Source organism: Felis catus, chromosome B1, assembly GCF_018350175.1.
Source record: "Felis catus isolate Fca126 chromosome B1, F.catus_Fca126_mat1.0, whole genome shotgun sequence".
In the NCBI taxonomy this organism is placed as follows: Eukaryota; Metazoa; Chordata; class Mammalia; order Carnivora; family Felidae; genus Felis; species Felis catus.
In genome coordinates this window covers 76,739,397-76,758,640 of record NC_058371.1, presented here as the reverse complement: position 1 = coordinate 76,758,640, position 19,244 = coordinate 76,739,397, and the positions used below count along the sequence as shown (strand labels likewise).

Here is a 19,244-nt window from a genome sequence, read left to right as displayed (position 1 = left end):
TATAATCTTCTATTTCCATACTTTTCAGGTAGTGGGAAAAATAGAAAATGTGTAGGAGGTGGTCATGGAGGAGCCGGTGGAGGAGGTCATCAGGAGGATATGACCACCTAACAACAAACAAACTGGACCAGGGCAATTTGGAGGCTCCTTATCCCCACATCTGTCCTTGGAATTTGTGTTCTGCCCACTGTTCCTACACAGGAGCCACTTCAAGGATGCAGCTTTGAGAGAGTAATGTTATTGAGACCATCTGGACTGTCATGACTGAATCCCTTTAATGTCTCTATACAGATTCTTAAAATTCTGGCAGGCAGGTGCAGAGATCTAATTCATCTAGCACCTGCCCAAGACAGGCCTTGTATATAAGTTTCCTTCCTTCTTAAAACTACTTATTAAATCTGGACTGGTCTGCCTCTTTATTGGTCTCTCCTTTCCTTCTGTATACAGGTGTCAGTTTCACATGTCACCAGGGTAACTTCCAAGGCTGCAAACCAACAAGTGCTTTGATACATATATTTATCAAGTGCTAAAATAACACAGATGAGCAAGGAAATAATTTACCAGGCAATTTTACCAGAGAAAAAGAAGAGACAAAGGCTCGTAAAGTACACAGAGGTAGTTCTATTCAGATGGGTTTTGAAAGATAAATAGGAATTCACTAAATAGGTAGGATGGGGAGAACACTAAAGACACAAAGAAGAGCATGAGTAAAGACGAAGAAAAATGTGTCTTGAATGCAAGTTACCTACTGTGGCTAAAGACACATGGAAAAGATGAATGGGAAGGCAGATTGAAGAGGGGCCTTGAATGTCATGTCTTAAGTTTATCAACAGTGACAGAGTTTAGTAAGAATACTATGGAGGATACAACAGTGTTAAGAGACATTGAGGGCAAGGAAACTAATTGGTAGGTTACTTGTAGACTTCTAGAACCAGAAAATTTTCAATGGACCTAGGTTTAATCATAACTAATTATTATAATGGGCTACATAGATAAGCAATGGAAAGCTATTCTGATCTCAGAATAAACGCTGAATTTTTGTCTTTTCAAAAAATGCCAAATTATTGTTTGACATCTTATCTAAAATGGACTATGGCATGTTTGTTTGCATGACTTGCCCATGAAAGATAGGAATTAAGAATTAACACTGCCATTTAAGAATTGAGAAAACAGAGGTTTAGGTTAAAAAAAAATTCTAATTAGAAAAGCTAATTTTCAAATTCAGAGCTATATGAGGTGAAAAGCCATGATCATACTTCTCCATCAAAATTTTTTTATAATGTTGTAATCACGAAAAGACTGTAACTTTAAGAAGCCTAACAACTTCTGATTATTTTTCTTTTTAAAAATAACTAAAAGATATTATAAGACTTTTTTTGAGATCTAACTAAAATACAATTTTATGGTTTTGATAAACGAATACAGTTGTGTCAGGATCAATACGGCTCTTTTTAGATTCAATGATTCACTAAGAGGACTCAGAGGATTCAGTACATAGTCATCATCATGACCATGATTTCTTATAACAAAAGGATGCAAGGCAAAATTACCAAAGAGAACATGTGTGAAATGTTTGTGTAGGAAAGCTCATTAGAGATTCAACTCCCAAGATTTTTATTTGGGACTGGTCACTAAGGCATCCACTACCTACTATGCACCATAGTTCTAGCCTCCCTGAAGGAAACCGGATGTTTAACATATGTTATATTGGTTATACACTCTAGGAACAGTGAGTCACTCTTATAGTTATAGAAAGTGTTATATTTGCATCAGGAACTATTCACCATTCTAGTTCCCATATGCCATCCAAGGGTCAACCTGATAATCAGCTCTTTCTAAGGTAAGATTTAGCTACATTAACTTGTCTACAGAGTTGTATAATCACAACACAATCAAGAACAGTCCTATTACACACATGAGCACACGCAAAAAACGTTCTTTACCACTCTGTAGTCAACCTTGACAAATCCCAGGTCTGATTTTTACCCCTACAATTTGCGTATTTCAAAACATCATACAAATGAAAACATAAAATACATAGCCTTTTGGGCATTTAAGATTCATCCACGTTTTCCTATCAGTAATTTATTCTTTTTTTTTTTTATTGCTGAGCAGTAGTCCACTATAAGAATATATCACAGATACCTTTATGTGCTACAAACATTCAGAATAGGTTGTGGGTTGTTTCTTTTTCTGTTAACTATATTTCCATTTCACTTGAGTCAATATTTAAGAGTAGGGTTCTCAGGTTACATGGTAACTTTATAAGAAGCCAACAAATAGTTTTCCAAAGTGGCAATACCATTTGCATTCCATTTTGCCTTCCTACCAGCAATGTGTAAAAGCTCCATAACAGTTTGAAATAAAGGTATTCAGTGGTTTCCTTATAACTTCATGCAGATCCTAAAGAAGAAATCTAATTGGTTGGGTGAGTGATCACGTAACAAAAAGCATACACCAAAGTATTCCTTTTCCACATGGCAAAACTCACTCATCCTTCAAAATCCAGTTTAAATGTAATTATTTTTCCTATAAACTTAGAAAAAAATTAATGACTCCTTAGTTATTCTGTCACATCATTTTGTTCATAATACTAGAATTTAAGCAGTGTTTATTATATGATATTATGGTTATTTACACATATCTGGTTCCCTGTTTGTTTTTCATTCCTTGATAATATTATGACTTGTTCTGCTCTGAATTTCTATCACATCAGTACCAAAGACCTAGCAATCCACAGTTTCTCCTAAAATAAATGAGGAAAGACCCTCTAATCTGGCCAAGATAGAGTAACAGTAATTTATCCCAGAAAATAAAACAACCACAAAAACCAGATAAACAAAACAATAGTTTTCATGACACTGGACAACGGACAACAAAAGACAGAGATCTCTGAGATGGGAAACAAAAAAAGTGAGCCATATAATTTCCCTAGCTCACTGTCTTGAGAACTTCTAGTTTATAGCACTGGAGGGGGAAGCTTAGCAAAGTTCAGTGGACTCCAACTTCAAGAGACAGAACTAAAAGTTCATAGGACAGGGGTACCTGGATGGCTTAGTCTATTAAGCGTCCGACTCTTGATTTCGGCTCAGGTCATGATCTCACAGTTGGTGAGATTAAGCCCTGCACTGGGCTCCATGCTGAGTATGGAGCCTGCTTAGGATTCTGTCTTTCCCTCTCTCTCTGGCCCTATTCCACTTACACTCTCTCTCTCAAAAATAAATAAATAAACTTAAAAAAAAAGTTCAGGGGTGCCTGGGTGGCTCAGTCGGTTAAGCTTCCGACTTCAGCTCAGGTCATGATGTCATGGTACATGTGTTCGAGCACACGTCAGGCTCTGTGCTGACAGCTCGGAGCCTGGAGCCTGCTTCGGATTCTGTGTCTCCCTCTCTCTCTGCCCTTCTTCCTCCCTCCCTCCCTCCCTCCGTCCCTCCCTCTCTCTCTCTCAAAAATAAACATTAAGAAAAACATTTTTTAAAATAGTTCATAGTACAAAGTACTGAAAAGGAGAGAACTGAACAGAGAAATAACACCAGAGATGTAAAGGAGATTGTCCTCAAGTACTTTGCAGAGCACCAATTATCACAGGCATGTGAGGAATCTACCCTAGGCCAAGGAAAGAACTAAAATGAGAAAAAGTTCAATATTCTCCTTTCAAAGGACAAATAGAAAATCAGTAAGGTTATATAAGACTTGAACAACACTATCAACCGACTTGACCTAACTAACATTTCTAAAATACATTTCTAATGACAGCAGAATATATACAATTTTTAAGCATACTTGCAACATTCACCAAGACAATGATATTCTGGGCCAGAAAACAAATTTCAATAAATTTAAAAGGATTCACATCATACAAAGTATGTTTTCTGAATGGAATTAAGTCAGAAATCACTAACCAAAAAATTCTCTAGAACATTGGAAATATTTGCAAACTAAATAACACCTCTCTAAATATCCCTGGCTCAAAGAAAAAAAAAATCAAAAGAGAGTTAGAAAATATCTGGAATAAACCAAAAAAAGGAAAATAAAACTAATCGAAATGGTAGAATGCTAAAGCTGTACCACAGAAGACTAAGTGGCTATATTAGAAGAAATGTCTAAAGTCAATGACCTTAAGAAAAGAAGAGCAAATTAAACCCAAAGCAGAAGAAAGGAAATAATAAAAATCACAATGAAAATCAAAGACTCTTAAGACAAAAACCAACAGATAAAGAAAATATGAAAAACCCATGAAGCAAAAAGAGAGAAAAGATACAAATGCCAACATCAGGAATGAGAGAGAGGCAACATCACTACATATTTTGCAATCATTGAAAGAATAATAAGGGAATATAAAAAATAACTTGATGCTACCAATCTGAAAAACTTTGATAAGTGAAAAGAGCTCAAATGTATTAAAGAAATTGAATTTATAGTTTAAAAACTCACACAATAAAACTCCAGACTAACTTGGCTTTATTACCAAATTCTATAGAACATTTTAGGAGAAAATATCCATTTTACATAAACTATTCAGATTTTGATGAAGAAGAAACACTTCTTGCTCATTCTATGAAGCTAGTATTATCCTGATACCAAAACATGACAAAGGCAGTCCAAGAAAGCTGTAGACCAGTATCTTTCATGAACATAGATGGAAAAATTCTAAACAAACTTTACCAAATCAAATTTGATCATGTTATAAAAGGAATATAGCATAACCAAGAGAAGTTAATCCTCAGAACACAAGATTGGTTTAACCTCCAAAAACTCTTCTTTTCATATTAAATTAACCACCAAATTATGGAATGAATAAAGAAAAAAACATACAATCATCTCAATAGACACAGCAAAATCATCTAAAAACCATTAAACCACTAAAAAAATCTAACAACCATTCCTCAATCTGATAAAAGGCATCCATGAAAAACCTACAGAAACATTTAATAACGAAGAGCTAAATATCTCTCCTGCCCCTAAACTTTTTATGCTATCATCACTTCTGTTCAACATTATGCTAGATAATTAGACAAGAGAACAAAACAAAACCTGCCCCCAAAAATCTAGATTAGAAAAGAAATGCAGACATTACTGTCTTTTTTGCAGACATTACTGTCTATGTATAAATACAGATAGAAGCTACCAAAAATCTACTAGAATAACTGAGTTAAGCAAGAGTATGGGATACAACAAGATCAACATACAAAAAGAATTTGCATTGCTATACACTAGCAATGAACTATCAGAAATTAAAAATAACGTTTTCAATAGGATCAAGAAAATATGAAATCGAAATAATAAATACATCCAAAATGATGTGTAAAATTGTGCACTGACAGCTAACATAGTTAAGAGAAATTAAAGAAGACCTAAATACATGTAGAGGTATTTCTTTTTCATGGGTTGGTAGACTCAATATAATTATGATGTCAATCTCACCGAATTTATCAATAAAATCCAACCAAAATCCCAGCAAGCTTTTATGTAGAAATTCATAAGCTGATTCTAAAACACATTTGGAAATTCCAAAGACCTAGACTATCCAAAACAACTCTGAAAAAGGAATAAAGTTGGATGTCTATACAACCTGAATTCAAAACTTATTTTAAAACTACGGTAACTCAATGGAATAGAATAGAAACCCCAGAACTAGACCCATAAACGTATGGCCAACTAATCTTTGACAAAGCAGGAAAGAACATCCAATGGAAAAAAGACAGTCTCTTTAACAAATGGTGCTGGGAGAACTGGACAGCAACATGCAGAAAGTTGAAACTAGACCACTTTCTCACACCATTCACAAAAATAAATTCAAAATGGATAAAGGATCTGAATGTGAGACAGGAAACCATCAAAACCCTAGAGGAGAAAGCAGGAAAAGACCTCTCTGACCTCAGCCGTAGCAATCTCTTACTCGACACATCCCCAAAGGCAAGGGAATTAAAAGCAAAAATGAACTACTGGGACCTTATGAAGATAAAAAGCTTCTGCACAGCAAAGGAAACAACCAACAAAACCAAAAGGCAACCAACGGAATGGGAAAAAATATTTGTAAATGACATATCGGACAAAGGGCTAGTATCCAAAATCTATAAAGAGCTCACCAAACTCCACACCCGAAAAACAAATAACCCAGTGAAGAAATGGGCAGAAAACATGAATAGACACTTCTCTAAAGAAGACATCCGGATGGCCAACAGACACATGAAAAGATGTTCAACGTCGCTCCTTATCAGGGAAATACAAATCAAAACCACACTCAGATATCGCCTCACGCCAGTCAGAGTGGTCAAAATGAACAAATCAGGAGACTTTAGATGCTGGAGAGGATGTGGAGAAACGGGAACCCTCTTGCACTGTTGGTGGGAATGCAAATTGGTGCAGCCGCTCTGGAAAGCAGTGTGGAGGTTCCTCAGAAAATTAAAAATAGACCTACCCTATGACCCAGCAATAGCACTGCTAGGAATTTACCCAAGGGATACAGGAGTACTGATGCATAGGGGCACTTGTACCCCAATGTTTATAGCAGCACTCTCAACAATAGCCAAATTATGGAAAGAGCCTAAATGTCCATCAACTGATGGATGGATAAAGAAATTGTGGTTTATACACACAATGGAATACTACGTGGCAATGAGAAAGAATGAAATATGGCCTTTTGTAGCAACGTGGATGGAACTGGAGAGTGTGATGCTAAGTGAAATAAGCCATACAGAGAAAGACAGATACCATATGGTTTCACTCTTATGTGGATCTTGAGAAACTTAACAGAAACCCATGGGGGAGGGGAAGGAAAAAAAAAAAAAGAGGTTAGAGTGGGAGAGAGCCAAAGCATAAGAGACTGTTAAAAACTGAGAACAAACTGAGGGTTGATGAGGGGTGGGAGGGAGGGGAGGGTGGGTGATGGGTATTGAGGAAGGCACCTTTTGGGATGAGCACTGGGTGTTGTATGGAAACCAATTTGACAATAAATTTCATATATTGAAAAAAAAATAAAATAAATAAAACTACAGTAACTGTAATCAAGACCATCAGATCTTGACAGAAAGATAGCCAGAGATCAAAAGGTCAGAAGAAAAGTCCAGAAATAAATCTATGTATATATAGACAACAGAATTTAGACAAAGGTGTAAAAGGTTATTCAGTGGTAAAGGATTGTCTTTTTAATAAACAGTGCTGGAACTATTGGATATTAATATGAAAAATAGGACCTTCAATTCATAACTTGTACCATATACAAAAATTAGTTCTAAATGGTTATTGGATGCAAACATAAAATGCAAAGCCACAACATTTCTAGGAAAAAAACAGGAAAATATCTGTGTGATCCTAGGTTAGGCAAAGAGTTTTTAAATACAATACCAAAAGCATGATCCACACACAAAAACATATTTAAAAAGAATCATAAACTGGCTTCCCTAAAGTTAAAAACTTTTCTTCAAAAGATGCTTGTAAGAAAATGAAAAGACAAGTCACAGACTGGAAGAAAATATCTGCAAAGCAGATACCGGATGGGTTTACATCCTAAATATATAAAGAACACATAATTCAATAATAAAAGACAACCTGCTTTTTAAATGAGCAAAAAATATGAACATTTCACCAAAAAATATATATAACTACATGAAATACCAATAAGCACATGAAAATATCCTATCATTAGTCATTAGGGAAAAGCAAATTAAAATCACAATGAAATACCCCTACACTTTTATTACACGCGCTAAAATTAAAAACTGATAACCAGGGTTGATGTGAGAATGTAAAGGAGCTGAAACTGTAATACACTGCTGGTGGTGAGGTACAATGGCATAACCACCTTCGAAAACAATTTGGCAGTTTCTTTAAAAAATATGTTGAAATAAACGCACTATATAATCCAGTCATTCTACTGGTGGGTAGTCTCACAAGGGAAAAGAATGCATACACCCACACAAAGACCTCAAAAACTGAATTCACAACCAAATGTCTAACAAGTCAAACATAAACGAACCGATACATATCCATTAATGGAATACTACTCAGGAATAAAAAGGAATGAGCTATTGAAATATGCAACAGTATAGATGAATCTCAAAACAATAATGCTGAGTGAAAGCCAGGAAAAAAAATAAAAGTACAAACAGGATAAAGTCACTTACACATAATTCTAGAAAATGTAAGCTAGTCTACACAGATAGCAAATCAGTGGTTGGCTCCAGGGAGGAAGGGTGGGAGAGAGGAATCACAAAAAGGCAGGAGGAAACCTCTTGATTGTGGTGCCAGTTTCAAGGATATAAATATGCCCCACATATGAAACTGTACACTTTAAGATATGTGGAATTTATTGTATGTCAATCACACCTCTATAAAAATAAACAAGGCCTTAGTCATTTACATTCTATTCTTTGTTAATAACTATCATTTTTTGTGTCCAAGACTATACAAAGTATTTCATATTTAACATTTGATATTAATCCTGTGAAATATCATCCCTATTTTACTGACTAAAGGAAAATATAAAGGAAATGGAAGTCTAAGAAGCTAAGTAGTGTTGAAAAATAACTACTAACTAAGTGCTTGGCCAGTATTGCATATCGAGTAAGTAAAGAGACCCAAACTCAGGTCTGCCTTAACTAATCACTAGCTTTACAATATTAATGTATCATCTCAGAGAAAGGATTAAGAGGATAGGCACCATGGTAAGTTGAATAAAATGTCCACATACTAATCTCTGGAACTATTAATCTATTGCCTTACCTGGCAAAAGGGACTTTGGAGAAGTGATTAAAAATCTAAAAATAGGGAGATTACCCTGGATTATCTTGGTATGCTAATGTAACCACAAGGTCCTTAGAAGAGCAAGGCAGAAGGATTAGAGTGAGAGAGGACAACGTGATGACAGAAGCAGAGGGAACAAGACTGACAACAGAAGCAGAGTCAGGGAGAAATTCCAAGATGCTGTGCTGCGGGTTTTGAAGATGGAGGAAAGGGCCATGAACCAAGAAATGCAGGCATCTTCTAGGAGCTAAAAAAAAAATCAAGAAAATCTATTATCCAGAAGCTCCAGAAGGAACACCGTCCTGCTGACCCATTTGAGACTTCTGAATTTCCAAAACAACTGCTATTCAAGCCACTACATTTGTGGTAATTTATTATCACAGCAATGAGAAAATAATACAGGCTCTATAGTCAATTGGTCCTTTGTTCCCAAAACTAAGTGCTCCACATAATTAGGCTTGTAGTAAAACCTCCTGATGATGATAAAACGATAAACTATTCAGGTATGGGAGAACATAAGAAAGGCAGCCCACTGAACATTTGTTCCTGTGGGTCCTTGATATAGTTTTAGGGGTTCCATTTTGAACTTTGAAAGAAAACTCACATGATCCCAAAATAAACTGTTCCCTAGGCACTTTAAAACAAACTCTTTGCTGGGCCTAGAGGGACAAAGTTTTATCAAGAGATCTCAAGTGGGTATTGGGTCATAACAAACACAAGCTGGGACCAGACAAATAATAGGCAGTATGCATAAAGCAATTCACTGCTTTATTTTGTTTTGAATTATGCTTGTGGCCTAGGTCCCATGAAAAAGAGAAAATGTTATAACAAATAAATTCAAAACCTCAGACTTGATTTTCCAGTTCCTTTCTATTTTTATCAGGTTTAAAATTTGAAACTTATACTTACTACTTTCATTCATTCATTCAACAGATATTTATTAAGCACTTAAAATATTTTAGGCAATCTTCTCAGCACATCTTAACAAACAAAAGTGCACAAAATACTTTTCCTTTTGTCACTTATAGGTTAGTAGTTGGGGGGGGGGGGTGATTTCAAAAGTGATTACTATATGTCATAAGTGTTATAACATGGAAAGTAGAAACTTATAGGAGATGTGGCAGGACACCTAACCTAGGGAGCAAAAAAGAATATGCACTGGCTTGGAGATGAGATACTCGTCATTCCTTTTCATCTCTAAGTCATGAGACCACTGAAAAGAGAAAGAAGCACAATGTGAGAGTATATAAGTGAGTGTATATTGGAGGAAAAGTATTGGGAAGAGATAAGGCTGGAAGGAGGGCGGGGAGGTAAAAGCAACCTATTAAGAGACTGAAAGCCAGGTTCATATTCCAATGGTATTTACAGATATAGCCATAATAGTCATCACAGTGATTCTCAACTCTGATTGCACATTTAGCAGTCTTTCTAATACAGTGCTGCTATTTTACTGTGACCTGGAAAAATACTTTGTAAGAACTGTCTAAACTTGGAGTCAGCGAGGGGCGCCTGGGTGGCTCAGTCAGTTAAGCACCCAAGTTCAGCTCCGGTCATGATCTCACAGTTTGTGGGTTTGAGCTCCACGCCATGCTCTGTGCTGACAATGCAGAGCCTGGAGCCTGCTTCGGATTCTGTGTCTCCCTCTCTCTCTGCCCCCTCCCCTGCTCACATTCTGTCTCTCTCTCTCTCTCTCTCAAAAATAAATATTAAAAAAAAATGTAAACTCAGAGTAAGTTAGGTCTCTGAGTACTGAGACTAAAAGTTCTAAGCATAAGCAATAATAGCTTGTAATTTAATTTTTATTTAAAAATTTTAGATTTATAATAAATTTTACAAAAATATTAGAGTTCCTTTATACACTCAGTGTCTCCCAATGTTATATAACCACACTACAATTACCTAAATTCAAATATTAACAGTGATACAATAGTGGGGCACCTGGGTGGCTCAGTTGGTTAAGGATCGGACTTAAGTTTAGGTCATGATCTCACCGTTCATGAGTTTGAGCCCCACGTTGGGCTCTGTACTGAAGCTCAGAGCCTGGAGCCTGCTTTGGATTCTTTATCTCCCTCTCTCTGCCCTTCCTCCACTCATACTCTTGTCTCTCTCAGTATCTCAAAAATAAACGTTAAAAAATTGAAAAAAAAAGTGATACAATACTATTAACTACAGACTTCATTTGAATTTTATTTGAGTTTTGTCAAATGTCCCACTATTACACTTTTTTTGGTCTACGATCTAATCCAGAATCTCGAAGTGCATTTAGTAGTCTGGGTCTCTTTAGATTCCTCAAATCTAGAACAATTTCTTGGTCTTTCCTTGTGTTTTAAGACCTTTATACTTTTCACGACTAATGTCCTTTTATTTTGTGGAATGTCCCCTCAATTTGAGTTTGTCTGAATTCTTGTCTTGATTAGGTAGAAGTTTTGCATTTTGGGCAAGAATGCTACGGAAGTGCTAACGTGTTCTTCTTGGTGCATCATATCAAGTGGTATATGATGTAAATATGCCTTATTACTGGTGATGTAACTTGGATTATTTGGTTAATAAGGTATATGTCAGGTTTCTCCACAATAAAGTTACTATATTTCTCCCTTTTAACTAATAAGTATCTTGTGAAGACATACTTTGAGATGATGAAATTAACTTTTCATTATTCCTTCATCTAAATATTAGTTCTGTTGATTCTTGCCTACAACAATATTACTGTGGTGCTTACTACCAGGTGATTTGTCTACATTAATTTTTTATATTTAATAACTGCAATTCTACTTTAAAGAAGAGCTGTTACTTCTCAGTGTTATTTAATTACTTCACTATAGACTCACAAATAATTTTATTCTATGGGTTTTAATCTATTCCTATCAATATTATTGATCAAATTGTCACAGATTTAACTATTTGAAGTTTCGAGATGGGCCTCTCGTGTCCTTTTAACATGATTCTATCCATTTTTGATGTCTTTACCTCTTTACCTTCTGGCACAATAAGGAATTCCAAGATCTTCTTAGTTCCCTTTCTCAGCTCTGAAATCAATTATTTCTCCAAGAAGACCTAGTTTCTTTTATTAGTGAATGGCAATTAGAAACTAAGATTTGGGAACTAGGTTTGCTCACTGTCACTGGTTGACATTGATTCGGTGTTCTTTCTGAAAACAGGGCTAGGAAATAAAGGAAAGTATGCTAACTTGGGTATACCCCCACATGTATTTTTATTTCTGCTTCTGTTCATCTCTCTATGTGTATACATGTAACAAGTTCATATTGATACCTCTAAATCAATCATTACCACAGGATAGATTCTGGATTTTCTCCTTTCCATCTATGTAACTCTTTTCTCTAACAATAAGAGATTATTCTCTCATTATCTGAAACATATTTATTTGATGAATCCTAGTATACACAAAAGGAGTTTCAATATTGCTAAAAACAAATTTTCTAATTAGAGTAAAATACTTGCGTACAATTCCTTTTGTCTTTAGCCTTACTGGATACAGTCACAGTACCATTTTACAAAATTACTTAAGTTCATTCTTTTCTATTTCTCCACACCCCTTAGAGTGGTTATGCTATTCATTTGTAACACTATTAAATTCTGGATTCCTCCCACATCATGGCCAGCTTAATTATATATATATGAATGTTTTTGGTATGTGAAAGATTAGTAGGATTGTAAGAGTTCATATGAAAAGGTATAGTCAGAGAAATGTCTCTCTTCATCCCTCCTAACTCTGTTCCTACTCCCTTATTTTTTCCAACCCATTTCTTATTAACCTGCTGCAGGTAATCATTAAGTCCCTGGTTTACCCTTTCTGTATTTTTTAGTACAGATAAATAGCTAACAATTACTCAGCACTTAGTATGTACGAGACACTATTGTGTCTTTCCACATATTAATGTGTTTAATTTTCACAAGTACCTAAGATTTAAGAGTACATATACTCTGGGACATCTTCGTTCAGGGATCTTTTCTTCTTACTAAGTGTTCTTCAGTGTTTTAAATATAACCAAAAGAAATTCATTATAGAATTAGAGAATAAAAACTAAATATTGTAAACTATTAAATTTCATCCTGATAGTAATGATAATCTGTAGCAGTAGTAGTATTTAATATTTAGTAACAATTTACATTCCTCAGGTGGTTAATTCATGTAAAAAGTCATTTAGGTGCCTACACAAGTACATAAAAATTCTTACTTTACACTTTTATTATAAAAATAGCCCAAAGAGACATGTAAGACCAGGAGTATCCTTACTTTATATGAGAAAAACAAAGAACTTTTTAAAAATACATAAAAAGGACCTCTATTCTAATACCTGATCGTGGAGGCTTAAATCCTCAAGAAAAAGGAGAGAAAGACAAAAACAGAGAAGAACAGACAGCAAGAAAATCCAGGTTTGAGCCTTCATGTTAGGGAGGAGGGTGAATCAACATCGGTAAAAGCAGGATCCTAAACGACTGCCTGAGCACAGCCCACTGGCAACAGAGAACTACTATAAATTGTGGATTAGCACAGAGATCTGAAAAAAGTATAAAGGAAAATTAGTAGTACGTAAAGTGTACTAGATGCTAGAAAAGCTGGAGCTATGAAGAGAGTATAAAATTTATGGAAAATCTGAAAAATATTAAATTATAATGCCTTCCTAACATCAAGTTCTAGGAAGGCGCACTGCATTTAGAGAAAAGGAATCGGAGAACCCCCTCCCCTTGGCTATTAAATAAAATGACTTTTACCATTGGCAACAATAGGATAAAATGGAAGCCTACTTCAAAACACTAATACCCAAGCCCTACTCTAACCAATTAAATCAGAACCTCTGAAGGAGGGGACTAGACTTCAGTATTCTTTTAAATGCTCTATAGTACTCTAATAGGACTGACAACCACTGGACTAGAGGATCCAAAAGATTCATAGCAAACATCAGCAAGAGGATGCACATAGGTAATTAAGTTTCTCTTTTCCAATGGGATATATCCTCTGCTGACTAAAATGCATTCTGCTTTTGCAGAAATACATGCTTACTAACATACTATAAACCTCAGGCACATAAATTAAAAAAAAAAACTAAGAAAATGTACAATTATCATTTCCTAATGTGTTTTTATAATTTCAGAATTTTTAAATGTTCATCTCTACCAAGGCATAACTGAAAAATAAAATTGTAAGATATTTACAGTGTATATTGTGATTTGATATACATATACATTGTCTCCCCCATTCAGTTAATTAACACATCCATCACCCCACGTTTTTTTTGTGTGTGAGAGCATTTAAGTTCTAGCCTCTTAGTAAATTTCAATTATACAATACAGTGGCACCAACTATAGTCACCATGTTTTATGTTAGGCCCTCAGACTATATTTAGAGCCTCAGACCTGAAAGTATGCACACTTTTGCCAGCCTCTCCCTATTTCTACCCGAGCCCTTCTAAAATTACAATTAAGAGTAATTTTAAATATATCATAACACTTTATTATTCTAAAATTATAATTTATTTTTTTTAATGTTTGACAATAAATCCCTTATTAAAAAACAAACAAACAAACAAACAAAACACCTCTCTGGAAATTTTCCAAATTATCTTCTCAACTAGAATCAGAGAGATAAGTAACAACATTCTCAAAACAAGATGCTATAGGATTGCTTTGACAAGATACCAGAAAATAAGTGCCAGAAAATAAGAGGAAAATCCCAGGTTACACTCATAATGAAGCAATGAATAATCTATTGAATTTAAGTTCTATGAGGACAACATCCATGTCTGTTTTTTCCATTGCTTTATCCTCAGCAATTAGCACAATGCCTGGCACATAACACGTATTTAATAAATATTAGTTCCATAATTAATCTATTTTGAAAACTTAACTAGAAATGAATCTATATAAGGAAGAATGGAAGAAAAAAAGTAAGGAGGATAGAAGGAAAACACACTTGGAATGACTGATAGTGAATACCTGAATGATTTCCTGAAAGTAATTCAGTCGGTCATACTCCAAATGAGGTGGGAATCAGGACAGTAAGATTTTGAGTCTTATTTTTATCAGAGATCAGTACAATCTTCAACAAATTATTTAACCTGTCCACAACTGTTTCCTCATCCATAAAATGAGGAAAGGCATAGATCAGATGTATTCTACCATACCTTACAGTGCTAAATATCTGTGTATAAGACTATGCCAGGTATGTTCAAAGAAAACACATGATATGCCAACCTAAATATTGGATTTAAGACATACACATAGGAAGAATTCAATAAGAATTTATTAAACTTTAAGTAAAGGAGTTTCTATTTCTGAATATACAACCAAAATTTCTGATATGGAGAACAAGCAAATCACAGTTTATCTGCAAATTTTCATATCAAGCTTTTTTTTTTTAATTTTTAAAATTTATTTTGGGAGAAAGTTTAAGTGTGGAGAGGGATAGAGACAGAGAGAATCCCAAGCAGGTTCCATGACGACAGTGCTCATGACGAATTCAAAAACTGTGAGATGATAACCTAAGCTAAAGTTGGACACTTAACCAACTGGGCCATCCTACTGCCCTTAACAGAAAGGTTTAAAGCTCAATTATCCACAGGTAGAAATAATGTAAACAACAACAGAAACCAAGAGGAAATCTTTCAATATTTTCTCAGTATTTCTCTCTCAGTATTTTTCCCAGAAGTTAAAAGCCTATGGAAAAGTTGCCCCGCCAAAAATAAAAACTTATACAGCTTTTCCTTGAACTTCCCACCTTGTTAACATTTTGTTAACATTTTGCATTTGTTTTATCAAGCTTCCTCTCAATCTCTCTCTCCCCACGGTGTGTGTACATTTGAGAGTTACAAATAGCATGATACTCACATTGTTAACTACATGCATCTCCTAAGAACAAAGGTATTTTCTTATATAACAATACAATTACTCAGAAATACTAATTATTCAAAAACTAAGTATTAATGCAATATTATACATAACATAGAATCTATCTTCAAATTATTCCAATAGTATTTATAGCTGTTTATGTTGCAAGCTGTTTTGATCCAAATCCAATCAAGTTTCACTTTCACCTATACGTAATATTTGAATATTATTAGTATGTATTATTTACCAAAAATTCACTACACTTTTAAGGGAATAATCCAGTATCAGATGGTAAGAGCAATAGGGGGCAAAAAACTAAAACACTACAAAGTACCCTAGATTAGGAGGTTTGGTTCTATTTCAATTTTATTCAAATGAGCTGCCATTAGAGATTATTCCCTTAAGTAGGCTGGGGAGAAATTTTCACATCATGAGATGCCTTAACAGTAGTAAGAAACACATGACCTCCTGCTATCAACTAAGATGGCACCCTTTTAATATATTTTATATACTGGGTTTCTAATTAAGGACAGTATTTAGAAAAAATGATAGTGGGTGGGTTTTTTTTGCCCAAAAAGTTTAGAGACAAACAAACAAAACAAAACTTTCAAAAGTAAGTAAAAGTTAGGTAGAGAGAGTAGGGAAAGAAAAAAATAAAATTCTCAAAAGAACAAGAGTAATACACTTGTATTTCTGGAAACAAAAAGTCAAACATGGATATAACCCTTCACTGCCGACCACAGCTGAAGCTATAAGATGTAAAAACAAGCTTAACTGCTTGAAAAACCACAAACATCTCTAATCCTTCATTTATTCCAAGGTAAACCAGAAGTAACAGCATCCACCTTCACAGGTGGTTGTGAGGATCCAATGAAATGTTGGTAAAGCGTTTAGCTCGTGCGTGACAGATAGCAAGCACTCAAAAAAACTCAGACTAATTACTAATATAAGAAGTTATAGGATGAGCTCCGAGTCAGACTAAGTTCAAATGTTACCCCTCCATTTACTGGCCCTTTGATTTTGTTTGCATGGCAAAATGTTTAAGCTCCAGTTTCTTCATTTGTAAAACAGGGTCAATTAATATTATCTCATTTGTCTGTTTTTAAAATAAGGTGAAATAATCCTTATATAATACTTAGCATAATAATTGGCTCAGTTAATTGCTCAGAAAGTATTAGCTATTATTCATATTATCGTAATTGTTATATAAATATAAAATTTAATAAATATAACATAAAGTTATTATAAATACAGCATATGTGGGGCACCGGGATGGTATAGTCGGGAGAGCACGTGACTCTTGATCTCAGGGTGGTGAGTTCCAAAAACAAAAATAAAGATAAGAAAATAAATAAAGGAGGGGAGCCTGGGTGGCTCAGTCAGTTTAGCATCCAACTCTTGATTTCATCCAGGTCATGATGCCGCGTTGGTGGGACAGAGCCCAGCTTCGGGCTCTGTGCTGAGCATGGAGCCTGCTTAAGATTCTCTCTCTGCTTCTGCCCCTCTCCCCCTCTCATGCTCTTTCATAAAAATAAAGAAAAGAAAAACAGCATATGTGGATACAGATATTAACATATGAAGGTCTAGATAATTCTTTTCTGATTTCTGAATAAACTTTGGGAAAATAAAATCTTAGCGCTAAATAGGATCATACCATCCAATGAACTTATTTTAATATTAACATTCCCCATATTTGCAATATTTGTGTTAATATCTCCCTCCCTCTTTAAACTTCACTCTCTGGGGCGCCTGGGTGGCTCAGTCGGTTGGGCGTCCGACTTCAGCTCAGGTCACGATCTCACGGTCCGTGAGTTCGAGCCCCGCGTCGGGCTCTGGGCTGATGGCTCAGAGCCTGGAGCCTGCTTCCGATTCTGTGTCTCCCTCTCTCTCTGCCCCTCCCCCATTCATGCTCTGTCTCTCTCTGTCTCAAAAATAAATAAATGTTAAAAAAAAAAAAACTTCACTCTGTGCAAACAGACTATTGCCTTCTTCCCACAGGTAATCAGTCTGGAATAAATACATACACATGAAATTAAGATTTTGCTACTTTAACTTGTTCACTGTCATGTAACGAGTTAGTGGCAGAGTCAAGAATAGAAATACAGGTGTCACACTGGGTAGTACTCTTTCCATGATCTTTTACTAAAAAAAGACTAAAGATTTTTTTAAAGCCTTTTATAATCCCCAGTATATGTTTTTTTAAAGCTATTTTTTAAAATTGATTTTTTTTAAGTTTATTTATTTGGAGAGAGAGAGCACAAGCAGGGGAGAGGCAGAGAGAGAGAGAGAGACAGAGAGAGAGAGAGAGAGAGAAAGAGAATCCCAAGCAGGGTCTGAACTGTCAGTGCAGAGCCTGATGCAGGGCTGGAACTCACAAACTGCAAGATCACGACCTGAGATGAAATCAAGAATCGGATGCTTAAAAGACAGAACCATGCAAGTGCCCCTTAAGCTATTTGTTTTTAATTATCTGTTCACTTACCAATTTTCCCTATTCAACAGAAAGTTCTATGAAGGCAAAAGACATAATCTGTTCTATTCATACTGATTTCCCAAGTGCCTTACTAGGCACAATATATGAAGCACAGCAGGTGTTTAAAAAAAAATACATGAAAAGAATTGCTCCAATAACAGAAGAAAGAAAACTGAAAACAGCCAAGTATCTGCCATCTTAACAGCCTGCAGTGGTCCTAAAATGGAAGGCGGCCCTGACGACAAACTGCGAGGCTGGCTAAACTATTTCTGTGGTTCCCAAATGATGATTCTTATCCTGGGGCATTTGTTAAAAACACATATTGTGTAATTCCACTCAGACCTATATAAAACCATTAGACTTTCTCAAATTCCTTTAAAAATGTCATCTGCTTCCAATCCTCTGGAATACTTCTAAATATTTTTCATCATAACAAAAATTGCTCAGGGTCCAGGACCTTCAAACTACAACTTAACATTATCTATTGAGCTTCAAAATTTCCTAATCTAATATTCAAAGTAGATTGTTACAGAAAACTACTGTTTACAAATAGAAACCAATGTTTCCAAGTGTGTAAATATTACCTATAGTATATCTCTTTTCAGACATCTTATTTCTACTACATTCTTCTTAATTTCTGAAATCAATCCATCCTTTATAAAATAGTTTACCACCAGTTATGATAAAAAATATTTTTGAAATTTATTGTTCTAATTTATTGCTGCTTTGCTCAGAACAAATTTATCTGAATTAATATACAGCATAATGAAAGTTGTAAGACAAGTTATGAAGACAAGTAGTTTACCTAATCAAAACAAAAAAAAACAGAAAAACCAACAACGAAGAATTAGGGTGCCCAGGTAGCTTAGTCAGTTGAATGTCTAACTTTGGCTCTGGTCATGATCTCACAGTTCACGAGTTCAAGCCCCAGTTCCGGCTTTGTGCTGACACTACAGAGTCTGCTTTGAATTCTAACTCCTCTCTCTGCCCTCCCCTCCCCGCCCTCCCCACTCTCGCTCTCTCTCTCTCTCTCTCAAAAATAAGCATTCAGAAAAATTTATTAAAAAAATAAGAATTTAGGGGTACCTGGGTGGCTCCGTCAGTTAAGGGGCCGACTTCAGCTCATGATTTCACAGTTCATGAGTTCAGGTCCTGCGTCGGGCTCTGTGCTGACAGCTCA

The 19,244-nt window shown here is 35.3% G+C and overlaps 1 protein-coding gene across 7 annotated transcripts in view; it reads right to left on the bottom strand.

Annotated features, from left to right (window-relative positions):
* Window positions 1-19,244, bottom strand: part of LRBA (LPS responsive beige-like anchor protein) — a 775,946-nt gene that overhangs the window by 362,512 nt on the left and 394,190 nt on the right. The window lies entirely within an intron of this gene.